A 14232-nucleotide genomic window follows, 5' to 3' on the forward strand; every position below is an offset into this window, starting at 1 on the left:
TTCCGCGGTCCACACAGAATGAACAAGTAGCAGCGAAAACAGAGCAAGGTCACAAATATTATTTGCGTGGACTTACTGCGAAGAATAGTTATTGTATTGTCCATTGAAGAACGAGTACAGAAAGGGAGTCGGAGTACACTGCAGGTGCATGATAAGGGGTCTGGGAATGATGCGAGGGAGAGGGTGTCATGCGCAGCCGGGCCGATTGGCGGATACTTCCGCATTGGAGGCTCCGGCGCAGACCGTAGTTCCAGCACGTTGCTTTCTTTACGTGCAGCCACGGTCTAGTTCTCCGGCAACATGGCGTCGCCGGGAAGTATTTCAGTATCTCACTCCCGGCAATCTCTGCGTTGCAACCCCCATAGTGTTTTTGTTTTCCTGCTTTGGGTGAGAACGCTAGTATTTCCCTTACGCGGCTTGGTCCGTGCCTTTACCTTCGCCTCTCCTAGTTTCGAGCGAGGCTTCTTCCTCTCTATCTCTCTCTCTCTCTCCCTTCTCCCCTTTTGCTTTACCTTCTTCAGCTTTTGCGGCTCTATCTTGCCGCCGGCTACAGTCTTTTTCTCTACTCCTTCTAGCAAGGCGTTTTTCTGCCTTGTTTCTGCCATCATCGTTTGTCATCCTCCTCCTCAAATCCGTATTAGCCGGAAACCTACTCTTCTACTACTACAGACTACGCTTCATCATTATCCTTGGAAGACTCCGGTTTGGCTTCATTCTTTGCAAGGGTTTTTTCTGCCATCCAGGCTTTTTCCCTTGTCGCCCACTACGGGAAAGGAGTCCCAGGACTGCTTGTTTCAAGCATTCACTGTGGCTTCCTCTCGTGGTAGGCAAGTATCTTCAACCACGAAGAGAGATTTCTGCTCACGTCGGCATCTCAAGACGGAAGAATTGGAGGATTACCGATCAGGTGAGGAGAGTGGGGAGGAGAGGGAGACGAAATTGGACAGAAACGACTGAATGCCACCTTGGAGCAATATCTGAGATGTTATACCAACCGACATCAAGACAACTGGGTGTCGCTGTTACCCACCGCTGAGTTTACGTATAACAATTCTACACATTCCGCGATAGGTCTTACCCCTTTCTTTTGCACTTATGGAGTGCATCCTCGAACCATTTTTCCCGTGGTTTCAACTCCTACGAACTCTCCCACTGCGGAAGCAGTGCTTCAGTCCCTTGTGGAGGCGCATAAGACTGCAAAACTCAGTCTCGAAAGAAGCAGAAGCCGGAACAAGGAACAGGCGGATAAAGGTCGGCAGGACTGTCCCGATTGGAAAGAGGGAGACAAGGTGTGGCTCTCTACTAAATTTCTGCCTCGATGGGTTCACCCTTCCAAACTTTCTCCTCGCTTTTTGGGACCTTTTTCTGTCCCATCTAAGATCAACCCTGTCGCTTTCAGATTTAAATTGCCTCCCGCGCTCAGTCGCATTCATCCTGTTTTTCATTCCTCTCTTCTTAAACCTTTTTTTCCGTACCCTCACCTAAGATCTCATCCCCGCTTGCAGGTCCAGGGTTCTGGTAGTACGAGGGAATACGAAGTTTCAGCTATTCGTGACTCCAGATTCTACAGGGGACGATTGGAATACTTGGTCTCGTGGAAGGGTTACCCAGAGTCGGAGGACTCTTGGGAACCAGTCTCCCACATTCATGCCCCCCGGTTGTTGACTGGGTTCCATCGGTGCTTTCCGGGTAAGCCTGGGGGGGTTCGCTTTGTGAGGGGGCATACTGTCATGCGCAGCCGGGCCGATTGGCGGATACTTCCGCATTGGAGGCTCCGGCGCAGACCGTAGTTCCAGCACGTTGCTTTCTTTACGTGCAGCCACGGTCTAGTTCTCCGGCAACATGGCGTCGCCGGGAAGTATTTCAGTATCTCACTCCCGGCAATCTCTGCGTTGCAACCCCCATAGTGTTTTTGTTTTCCTGCTTTGGGTGAGAACGCTAGTATTTCCCTTACGCGGCTTGGTCCGTGCCTTTACCTTCGCCTCTCCTAGTTTCGAGCGAGGCTTCTTCCTCTCTATCTCTCTCTCTCTCTCTCTCCCTTCTCCCCTTTTGCTTTACCTTCTTCAGCTTTTGCGGCTCTATCTTGCCGCCGGCTACAGTCTTTTTCTCTACTCCTTCTTGCAAGGCGTTTTTCTGCCTTGTTTCTGCCATCATCGTTTGTCATCCTCCTCCTCAAATCCGTATTAGCCAGAAACCTACTCTTCTACTACTACTACTACAGACTACGCTTCATCATTATCCTTGGAAGACTCCGGTTTGGCTTCATTCTTTGCAAGGGTTTTTTCTGCCATCCAGGCTTTTTCCCTTGTCGCCCACTACGGGAAAGGAGTCCCAGGACTGCTTGTTTCAAGCATTCACTGTGGCTTCCTCTCGTGGTAGGCAAGTATCTTCAACCACGAAGAGAGATTTCTGCTCACGTCGGCATCTCAAGACGGAAGAATTGGAGGATTACCGATCAGGTGAGGAGAGTGGGGAGGAGAGGGAGACGAAATTGGACAGAGGGGCGCTGGGTTTTCCCACTTCTAACTGGATTTTTCCACCCTCCTTCGACTTGTGATCTGCTCTTTGGCCGAGAGCAGAATGCAATGGAGGAGGGTGGGGAAATACCCCCATAAAAGAGAGCATTGTATGGAAAATTTTACTTGGAATCCGGACCCCCGGGCGATGCAGTCTCGCTGAAAGGAGAGGACAATCCGCTTCAGACCCCGTTCGACGCAGTGATCCCTTTGCCTACCTGCTAAGGGACTAAGCAGTGTTGTTGCTGGCCAAGTTTTCTTCTGCCTCATGTTTGACAGTGATGGAACCTATATTCAAATTCTTATACATCTAAGTGTATGTTTGTTTATTGGTATCTATACATATATTGTATAAATAAAGGGCCTATAACGAGCCATTTGTTTTATAATCTTATATGATGTATGTGTGTTCTTTCTGCTAGTCTGAGTCCAATTACTGTTTTTTGCTACGGGGGCCTGGGAAACATAAGTGTTAGTGCTTTCCCCACAGGGCCAAACAGATGCAAAACTGTAAGGTTATCCATTCTTTCCGTTTCTCCCTCTTGAGTTTCTCTTCCTTTCTACGGGCTTCACAGCCTTTGTTCTCTGCATGGCATCTGTCTTTTGACAAATCGGTCAGTTCAATCGTCCCCTCAGTCTTACTCTTATAGCTTCACTCTCTTTCATAAAGATGCTGTCTTTACTTCTACTGTGACGAGTATGAATACTCCTATAGCGATCATCTTCCAGTTCTCTCACTTTGTGTTATGCTGGGTCTTGATTCTCAATCACTCACTTGCTTGCTTTCACGGTTCTAGACTTGTTATCTTCACTGAGACGAGGATGATTATTCTTATGATTCTCATTCACGTCTCGTGCTTTCACGGTTATAGTCTCTTTATCTTGCCTGGGATGAGGGGAGGCATGGTATCACAAGTATGACACCGACACAATGGGTACAATTTGTAAAACCTTCATTGCAGTTGTTGGGGCAGGAACAACTACTTTGCCCTAAACTAAGATGGGAGTAGTCTCGACCATAAAAACGATAAACAAAACAGTCCTAGTGGAGTCCGTCAAATCAAAATGGCCTATGCTAACAAAACCGATTGCCTGCACTATCTCTGGTACAAAAAGTGTATAAAGGAGAAATGTATGGAAAGCAAAAAAAAAAAAATCAGTGTTCAAAAGAATAAATGTGGTTGAACCAGCTCTCCCTCCCACGTTAGAACTCGTGGAGTAAGGCTGTCCCTGTAGGCAGGATGACACACTCTGGTTCGGTTTGCAACACAACAAACTGTTCAACAATGTGAATCAAGACCCACCTGGCTTTCCATGCTAAAGTCTCTTTTCCTGACTTCCAAATAATGTTTCAATAAAAGTTCACATAGGGCCCCCTCTGTCAGGCTCAGACCTTTCACAACAAAGTTCAACAAAACCTGCAAGGGGGTTCCCTTCACCAAGATTATTACACTTTGGGTCTCCCTCTGTCGGGCTCGGACCACTTTCGGATGTCGAAGACTTTTGAATGCGCGTGGCTTCCTTTACAGACCACCGCAGGACCACTTCGACTCAAGGTTCACGGTTTAACTTTCACTCTGCACTTTTCTAGGAGTTAATTTTGCTTTATTTTTGCTGTTCAGTTTATTACTTCAAACAGTGTACCTTTCAAAGAGACCTTTGAGTGGCCTTCTTCCTTTCGCCAGACCCCTCTGTTACTTAGTATAGCAGATTTCACAGCTGTCCTTACTTCAAAGTTTATGCACAGGTCTGCCTTTTTTCACATCTCACAACACATGCGTGCAGCCTTCACTTGCATTATAATGTTTCTACTTCAAACTTTAACACCAGTCTCTCAGGTCACTTGCCAACTCACCGGGTGTGTGTTTCTTTCTTGGTTTTACGACTTCCAATTCACGAGTGAAGGTTAGTACCACAGGTTTGACATCGCCTCCCCAACTCTGCCATTCACCAGAGAGGGTCGCTGGTCGCCTTGAAACAAAATGCAGCCTTCTGATGTGGAATCTGGCCTTCTCCACGTATCTTTCATGGCCTGTCTGTGGCAATGACCTCTAGTATGGATCTCTCTGGGAATTTGAGTCCCTGCTCTCGTCCCTTTGGCCGTCGCTCTGCTTCAGTAGGTTTACCTTTGCCCCGCTTGTTCTGCTCGCACTCATGTTCCACCTTGATCAGAGTGTGTCTCTAGGTTCTGCCTTTTATTATTGTGAGGAGAGCTAATTGGTATTAGGTGTATGCACTTAGAATCAAGTGCCTGACCCGATTAGCGGGACATGTCCAGCACAATGCATTGCCTGCAATGGAACTGCCACCATGCCAAAGTACTATTTTAGCCATAATCACGAGTTCCGAGGACCATACCCAGTGACAAAGACACAGGGGTATGATAGGATAGGTTATTTATAATGCAGTTAATACCCAGGAGGTTTCTAAGCGCGGACCGGGGATCGAACCTATGTTGCTCCATGTCGTCTTGCTTCCATGGCGAGCATGTTCCCGCTGAGCTAACCTCCTGGGTCAAGTTAATGGGCCTGAGCAAAGTGAAGGTCTTCAACAAGGGACCTGGGATTATATCACACGCTACAGCCATTGGATCTCATGTTAATAAAGCAATATGCCCCGAGCGGCGGGGGACATTACCGACTCAGGTAATGCCCCCGCCGCGAGGGGCATACAACTATTAGTACCCCGGCCCGCAAAAACTGCGTTACCGGGGCACTAAAAACTTTTTTTTGTCCCGAAACCCTGCGGCGAGAAAAAAAATAACCCAAAGAAAATGGCTGCCGGAAAAGGGAAAACGGAGTCCGTTTTCCCTTTCCATGGCGCCCATCGGGAGCAGACGCGCTGGACACAAGCGTTTACAGCGCATCCACTCCCGAAAAAAGAAGAAGGTAAGTGCGTTTGGGAGGGCGGAAGGGAGGGGAAGGGGGAAAATAAAATAAATAAAATTAAAATAAATAAATAATTTAAAAAAACCCGTACCTGGGTCCCCGGCGGGGACGATGGAAGCCTCCTGCGTGTGGAGGCTGCCATTGTCCCCCGCCGGGGACCAAGGCATAGAAGGTAAGTGGGGTGGGGTGGGGTGGGGAGGGCAGGGAGGTGGCAGGAGGGAGGAAAGGGGAGGGAAAAAAAAAAGCTTTACCTCTGTCCCCGGCAGGGGGCAAAGGTAGCCTCTCAGCTGTGGGGAGGCTTGGAGTGGGGATGGCCCCGCTTCGAGCATCCTCATTGGCTGAGGGGCTGCCACGCCTCCCGCTGGGGACAAAGGCCGTGGAATCCCGACAGAGGGATTTCCCGGCCTGGTAATGACTCAGCGAGGGCCAATCAGAATGGTTCTTGGCCTGGTAATGACTCAGCGAGGGCCAATCAGAATGGTTCTTTCATTCTGATTGCGCCCTCACCGGGTAACTAATGGCCAGTAGCACCCTGGGTTAGCGTCCTAGTGTGCAAATTGGAACCTAGCTCTTTGAAACAACAGGCAGCTGCGAGTGTGCAATGTATTGTTTCAAAGAAATACTAACCTAACATGGCCACAATGGAAATTAAAGTGAGGCTCTAATTGGAGCGCCTCTTCCATTTCCAATGCGAGCTGACGGACATGAGAAAAGCAGCGGTGCAGCATCCAAACAGGTGCATTTAAGGCAGGGATGGAGAAGAGGAAAAAAGTGAAGACGCTGGGTGTGGGGTGGAGGATTTGGGCAAGGGGTAAAAGGGTGTGGCAGATGCAAGCAGCTGTGAGCTTATTGTAAGGTTCCGCCCACATTCCGAGCAAACAGATTGGCTGCTGCCCACGGCCGGTGTGCTAATACGTTATAGGGTGCCTTCACATCGGAAAGCGGTGTCAGACCTATGTGGATTCTAAAAAGTCCAGCTTGTGGGACTTTACCTTGGTTTTAACCATAGCAATTGGGCCAGTCTGCCAAGTTAGCTCCAGAAGCACCAAGACCTCTGCTTGTAGGAGTCTCCGCTTCACCCGCAGTCTTTCCTGCTATGCTTCAGTGACTTCAACTACTGCCTCTCCTGTTGTAATCCCCCATTCTTCTCCTGTTCTCCGGCTAGCTTCTTATTCGCTGCATTGCCTATATCACTCTCTTGGTGGCTTTCTATAGGCCCAATCTACACAATCATTTTCTTTCCTTGTTCCCAAGGTGTCTTGTATTGCACAATATTGTGAGGGGCTTTTGTATTGGCTGATTGATCCAATGGTTTCCTTTTCCCCACCCATCATGTGTCCACAGGCCACCTTACTGGCCTGGTAACCATGACTCCCCACTCCCACCCCTCATTTTCACTATCCATTCTAACGTATCCGCTACCCCTTCATCCTACTTGTACCGTCCCGGGTGCATCCACCCTCCAATGTAAAGCACTGTTGCTACCCAGTTAGGTTCACCCTTTATAAATCCCATACATATCAGGTGGAAAACCCATCACTGCATGTGTTCTGCGATGGACCACAACATTCTGCCAGCCCACAGTGGTATCTCTTACTACTTCCGCTGTGCCTTCGCTGCGGTTCGAGGGTGCAAGCTCTGAATTCTTCAATACCGGTTGGAATGTTATAGATGCTCACAGTGATCCCTGCTCATGGGTGGGACCAAACAGCTGCATGCTTCTTACACTGTTTTGCTCTGTGACCAGCTGCCGGTTTCTTAATCCGGCATACGTAATGTGTGGTGTTGGTTCTCTGGTTGCGTTTGCTACCGTTACCTTAGCACAGGTGTGCAACCTTTGGCGCTCTAGATTTATTAGACTACATCTCCCATCAGCCCTAACTGGCATAGTCAAGGGTGAGGGATCATGGGAGTCAGTCAAAATCATCTGGAGAGCTACAGGTTGCAGGACCCGTGCTACCTTCGGGAAACCCTAAACCTTTAGGGAATCTCATGAACATTATGGCACTCAATGCCAAATGAACTGCTAGGTCTCCCTTACCACAAGTGTTGCCTAAACCGTCAATTGAATCGTTCTTTAACATGCATAGAATAGCTAGGTACAGGGTCTTGACTAGCGAGACTGGGTGTACATCGGTTCTTGTAGCCTTCTAGCTCGGAGACAAATCACTTAGATCGAAACATGGCACTGGGTTTCAGGATGGGTGAGGCTCTGCGGCTCCCATCCTGTGCATATTTTCTCTCTTGCTATCATTTAAGCAAAGGCTTGTCAAGCCATCCATTCTTGGTGTTGTGGCAGGTCGGAAAGAGGAGTCAGACACATCAAGGACATTCAGACTTGTTTTTAATCAAATTAAATGAATAAGACCTTTCTTGGCCTACTGCTAGAGAGATTTCCATGCCTATCCAGGGAATTAAGGTGCTCACCCCAAAGTAAAATGCCCCCAGTCCAAATGTAACTCTACTTGACCCTACCATTAATAGAACTAACTCAAACGAAGCCAAGCAAATGTCTCTTACCCTGGTGTTCTTTTATCTCTTGGTGTTTGAAAAGTCTCTCTTTCACTCCATAGCTTTCCTAGTACAATCTTCTGGAATAGTCTCTGGATATCTCCCTGATAAGTTCTTGTAGCTCTTCCAGAATGCTCCTGGGTTTTATCGTCTCTTTACTGATCTACTTGTGATAATTCTCCTTGAGATACTTTCCTACAATCTTGTCTACACTTGTAGATCTTTCACAGTCTTTTAACCCAGGCTTTCCTAGCTTGGGTGAACTAGATCCAGTTTGATACTTCCCCTTTCCTGGCATCTCTCGTTATAACCTTCTCTTTCTTGATCTTGTTCACTTGGTAGTTTTATCTCACATCCCTTATTACAGGATTGTATGCCAGGTTTTCTCCACTCTTCACCTTTAAACTTATAGGGTCATTTCCCTTCCTTCAATGATATTTGGTTTCCAGTCCTTAACTATTTCCCATACAGGGTTGCTCTTTATTCTCTGTATGTGTTTTCCACACTTCCAGTTGAACAGTTTATTGGAGAATATCTGTCCATGACTGGGTCTAGTTTCTCTCTTCATATAATATTTTCCCCGGCAGTTACCCGCTTTTCCCATTCTCGCTGGTACCCCTGTATATGCAGGGGAACATTGCGGGGCTTGGTACTCGCTCGGGCAGTCCTCTCCGGTATCTGGATTCTCATGCTACGGGTTCATTGGCTTCCCTTCCGGCTGCTGACGTATCCAGGAGATGCAATGGTCTCAGAGTCCTGCGCACCATGATCTGCTTGTGGCCACCCCTACACCTGGTACAAGATTCCCGTCACCTGCTTCACAACAGGCTCCTGTTCTGTGCCAGGCCTCTGGCATTTTACACTGGCGTTCATCGCCTCCACAAAAGTCACAGGCTCCGCGACTCGTCGCTGCTCCACCTCTCCCAAGCTTACTTGCGTACGACACACTCTCTCTCCTTCGCTCTTTACTCCACCCGTCTCAGTTAAATCTACATTTCTCCTTAAAGAGACATCTTTTATTTTTCTAAATTGGCTTGTTTCAGCATTGCCTTCAGCTAAATATATAGCGATCACATTCTTCACAGCAGGCAGTCCCATATATAGGCTGCTATGCTGTGTGGCCCAGAGTGTTACTCACAGGAATGGGAGTCCTTGTGCCACAAGGGAGTCTCCCCGGGGGGGGGGTCCACTTACTCAGACCCCTAGGGAGGGTGTGAGGAATTAGTCTATCCGTATGGTGAGCATGGGCTTGCCTGGGCCTTTTAGTTTTTTAAAGTAAATGGATGATGGTAGACCTGCCTCAGGAAAAGGTGAGGGGCTAATCCACACACATTTTCCTATGCTCACACCACAGCAAACGGATGGACCTGTGTCCTCCTGCCTGGACACAGCCTACAGGTACAGTCTGTCCCTGTCATGTTTAGTTTGAATATGACAGTAGAGGAGAGGAGAGCACAAAGTCCTCCTAAGGGGAGTGAATGTTGGCGGGTTCCCCCCTGGAATGGACAGTCTTATTTACTGAAAAGGGATCCATGGAACCGCCCTTGCTCTTTTGTTAGGGCCTGGAGCTGGAGGCAGTGATTAACATACCAAAAAAGGGTACTTCAAACAGGGCTCAATGGCTGCAGAGAATAAGAAAGGGGGCAGGTAACCCAACTGCCCTGGTCCCTCTGCCACGTGTATCCACATATCCAGGGGTTGCAGTATCAGCAGAACTCTGCAATGATAATAAACTTGACTCCACAGTAGGTGTGGTTACTTTGGCTGTTCCCACCACTTATCCCTCACCAAGCACAGCAGCAACTTCTAAATGGCTGTGGAGGTGCTAGGCGAGTGACACTGGGTGAGAACTCATCTCCCCAGCCTCAACGCACCAGGCAGATCCCAGCACAGTGTGTGCAGAAAGCGGATCAGCCCTGGAAAATGAAGAAACTGCTGCATGCATCAGAGCCAATCGGAAACTGCTGCATGCACCAGAACCAATCGGAAGCTGCTGCATGCACCAGAGCCAGTCGGAAGCTGCTGCATGCATGCATCAGGGCCAGTCGGAAGCTGCTGCATGCATCAGGGCCACCCGGAAGAAGCTGGCGATGAGAAGCACAGAGGTTGTTGCCAAAGAGGCCAGAGAGCAGATGTGCATAGGGAGTGTGAGGTTGGGGTGAGAGTGCATGTGCCTGGCGGAGGGGGTGGCATCTGAACATGTGAAGCTGTGCATTACATTTGAAGAATATTGAAGGTAGTAGCTGGCATTCGAGGCTCTAAATATGCCTGACAAGCGAATCTGAAAAAAGCAGGAAAACCCTTTCATTTCTGCAACATTACATCCTGTGATGTCATCAGGGTCAAAGTACATGTGACATCACTTGTATCTACACATCCTTAAAACATCTGACGATTAGTATTCTCCGAACTGCATTCTTTAATCGAATCCAGTAGCTTGCATTCCGTTTTTTAACAAACATATTGCATGCACAGCACTTCATCCAATGTTATGGGGGACACAATGGGAAACACCACCGAGACTTGATTCTCAGCTGACAGCTGTTGCTGCTTGTATAGTGACCTTTCTTGCTGTCAGACTCCCCTATGCCTACTCCCCCGGGACACTCATAGGGCCTATGCCTGCTCCCCCGGCACACGCTCATAGGCCATATGCCTGCTTCACCGGCACACTCTCATAGGCCCCATGCCTGCTCCACCGGCACACTCTCATAGGCCCTATGCCTGCTCCACCGGCACACTCTCATAGGCCCTATGCCTGCTCCCCCGGCACACTCTCATAGGCCATATGCCTGCTCCACCGGCACACTCTCATAGGCCCTATGCCTGCTCCACCGGCACACTCTCATAGGCCCTATGCCTGCTCCACCGGCACACTCTCATAGGCCCTATGCCTGCTCCACCGGCACACTCTCATAGGCCCTATGCCTGCTCCACCGGCACACTCTCATAGGCCCTACGCCCGTGGTCTTTTTTTTAGAGCAGAGTCTGCATTCGTGCTTTCTTAACTTACGTAACGAAGATGGTGGAGCAAAGTGACAATGTGGGATGTGTCTCCTGGAGCCCTGTGCATCGTTTTTAATACATGCCAAATGTTGACAATTATTCCAGCATTTACAGATTAGGAGGGGCACCAACTCCCATTTCTGGGATGTGCTGACAGATCCCAAGCCATCCAAAAGCATTCATACTGCAGAGAATCTATGAATACACAGGAAATTCATATGGGCGAACACAGGGGCGGGGGAACTTGTAAGATATAGTTGAATGGCACAGGGCATGCTCCCTGTAGGATGTTACTTAAATCTAAGGTAGACTGATGACCAGCTTTATAGACCGATATATTCACCCATCGCATGCGCACGATACACCCACATGGCATGAATCCCAATGACAAGAAACGTAGAAGTGGTACTATATTCGAAGGAAGGCCTGAATCCTTGCAGGCCATGTTGAAAACACTGAACATTGACCCCCTGGGGGCGAATATTCCAACCCCACCCCATGCGAGGCAGGGAACAAATACACACACAGATATATCTCGTTAGAGCTTTGCGTAAGTAGAAAGGAATGTGAACGGCCTAACACGAGTATGGGCTGCAGCCAGTCACGAAGGACACACCCATGGGGGCAGAGGTCTTGAGCTGCCAAAATGCAAGATTAGATTTAGGACCCTAGCACCCACCCAGGATAATGGACAACCCATTTGAACTACCAGATGCCCATGAGTAAATCTAAATCTTTCACAAATTAGACCAATTAGTGGGACCTGCAGGAAACCCAGGCCAGCTCCCCTGGAGGAGTAGCTGAAAAGGGGGGAGAAGAGGACAATGAGGCCCGTGAGGGTGATGCCAAATGTATAAGATTGCGATGGGGAGGCATGATGGGGGCGCCTGTGTCTGGGATGAGAAAATAGTTGCTTTATTTGCAAGGACCAGACTGACCTGGTCGTTATCCACAGAGCTAATGTTGATGGCCAGGTGTGCATCACGTGATTAGGCCTTAGTGCAGGACAGTGTTTAGAGTAACAATCATCTACCAACAAACCAAGGTGAAGAAATTGAAACCCAGTTGGAAGAGAAGATGACGCGGCCAATGAAATGGGGGTCAATATGTGATTATTAGCGTGTAAATAGGTGGCAGCCATTGAGCGTGGGGGATAAACAGTGTATATCGAATGCGTCACAAATGACGATTTCCACAGTTCTAATGTGCTGTTTGCTTTGAAGAAAGGAGAGAGCTGTGCAGCACTGGACTATAATAACTTGTTGCCATTTCCTTTTTGTATACACATAAGGCTCTTGTTCTTTTCACAAAAGGATATACCTAGGCCTTTTCCCTAGTGTGTTATTTTTCGGTCTGGTTGTCGAGACGTTGCCCCCAAGATTGGTGAGCCCGACATGATCCCAGCCTCCCCTGCGAGGACGGAGGATTCCTGGCCGCACATACGCAGAGGATGCGCCCACCTGCAGCGAACAGTCCACTTGTGCGCACCTTGGAGAGGTTTACAGGAGCCGTGTTATCAAAATTCCTGTCTGTTCTTTGGAGCCAGGCGCTGTGCAGGCCGTTGATAGGACCCCATGATGAAGGATTTTGGGTGAGCATGTAGATGTAAGTGCGCCTTTTATCAGAGAAAAACAAGCAGTGTATGAGAGGGTAGTACGAGTGGTTGAGGGTGTGAAGAATAGTGCGAGTGTAGTAAGAGAGGAATGAAGGGAAGTTTGGAAGACCACATGGCATTGTATATAGGTTGGTGTGATTATGATATAGAGGACTGTGGTGTTACAGGACACTTTCCTATGTTACTATGGAAGAATACAGCGCTGTGGAACTAAGAAAAAGGTACGGATAGGGGCTCCGTATATTTAGTGGGCCTGGGATCTCTCCACCCAGTATAAGGAGGCCGCAAGAACGAGAACCAGTTGTGGTAGAGGCCCCCTGTGGACCTGGGATCTCCTCCCCCGATATACAGGAGGTGTTGGAACAAAGAAGTTATTTTTTTTAAAATAATTGTTATTGCGAGTTGTTGGATTGTTTTATTGTGACAAGGAGAGGCAGAGAAAGTGTCTAATTTTGTTGTGCGAGAAGAGGTTTGTGGGTGTGTGAGGATGTGAGTGGGGTCGTGTGAGGGATTGTGAGTGAGGGGAAGAGTGGGGCATTGGTGTGAGCGATGGAGAGAGGGGGGCAACAAGTGAGAACGGCCCCGCTGGTTTGGGCGTGGTTAGTAGGAATATTGCAGAACGGTGGTGGAGGGGGGCTATGATGGAGCCGACAACCCCATGGAGTATATGTACAGAGCACTTCCCTTGTACAGAGAAGACAATTCATATCACAAAGAATGGTTAGTAGAGACTAAGGGGGGTGGGAGGGAATGTATAAGCCATGGCCAGAACGGTCAACAAAATAATAAAGATATCTTAAGCATATGTATACTTTTCTGGCAGCTATGGATAGAGGGAAGAAGTTGAAAAACAGAAAGGAAGTGTTCCAATGGTGGAAAGCTTGGCAGATGCCCCCATCGATCCCTCTAAGACTGAATGTGTCACCCACAGCTTGTGTCCAGCCCACTACCACACCTACCACTCCCGAGTGCTCCAGTATCCCTCGCCCCAATGTCTCAAGCAGAAAAAGATCAGCCTCCTCCCAGGCTGGGATTCTACCCCACACGTGCTGCGTCAGTATATACAAATCCCATGTATGTCCCTTTGCCCACTACTGCTGCCCCACCACCCACATCGACCCAGTACCATAACCTCCCCAACCCTATAGCGTATGCCGCTGCGAGAGCTAGACCACTGGAGGAAACAGATAGAAAACCACAGACGGAGTTGGAAGAAGCGTTGAGGAAGGCGAAAGAATAATTAGCTAAGCTGAAGTTAGAGAGAGACGAGCAACGAACACCTGTAGGAACCGATGAATGCAGAGCGTGAGACATTCTGTTCTGAATAGATAGTACTCCTATTAAGGATGTGCGTACAGAGAAAGAGAGGGAGGATAGAAGGAGAAGGCGGCAGACAGTTTGGACTATGAGAAGGTATGATCCGATGACTAGTATTACCGTACGCAAGCCGGGGGTGAGGAGTGGGAGACTGAGGTTCAATTGGAGGAAGAGGAACAGCCTCCCTCAATTTACCCATGAGTGGATAGTTTGTGGGGACCTAGGTTACGAAATAGGTGTGGTCACATAGCAGTGGTGAGAAGATCGCTGGCGGGGAAGAAGTGGGCAAGACAATAGGGGCACAGTTTCCATTATTAAACAATGGACCAGGAAGGGCCCAATATATACCATAGGTCCACATTGCCAAAAATAATTTAAT

The 14232-nt window shown here is 48.6% G+C and overlaps 1 protein-coding gene across 1 annotated transcript in view; it reads right to left on the reverse strand.

Annotated features, from left to right (window-relative positions):
* Positions 1 to 14232, reverse strand: part of LOC138498003 (alanine aminotransferase 2) — a 454912-nt gene that overhangs the window by 316126 nt on the left and 124554 nt on the right. The gene's annotated exons all lie outside the window — the stretch shown is intronic.

Source organism: Ambystoma mexicanum, chromosome 5q (genome assembly GCF_040938575.1).
Source record: "Ambystoma mexicanum isolate Mex_15411 chromosome 5q, UKY_AmexF1_1, whole genome shotgun sequence".
Classification (NCBI taxonomy): Eukaryota; Metazoa; Chordata; class Amphibia; order Caudata; family Ambystomatidae; genus Ambystoma; species Ambystoma mexicanum.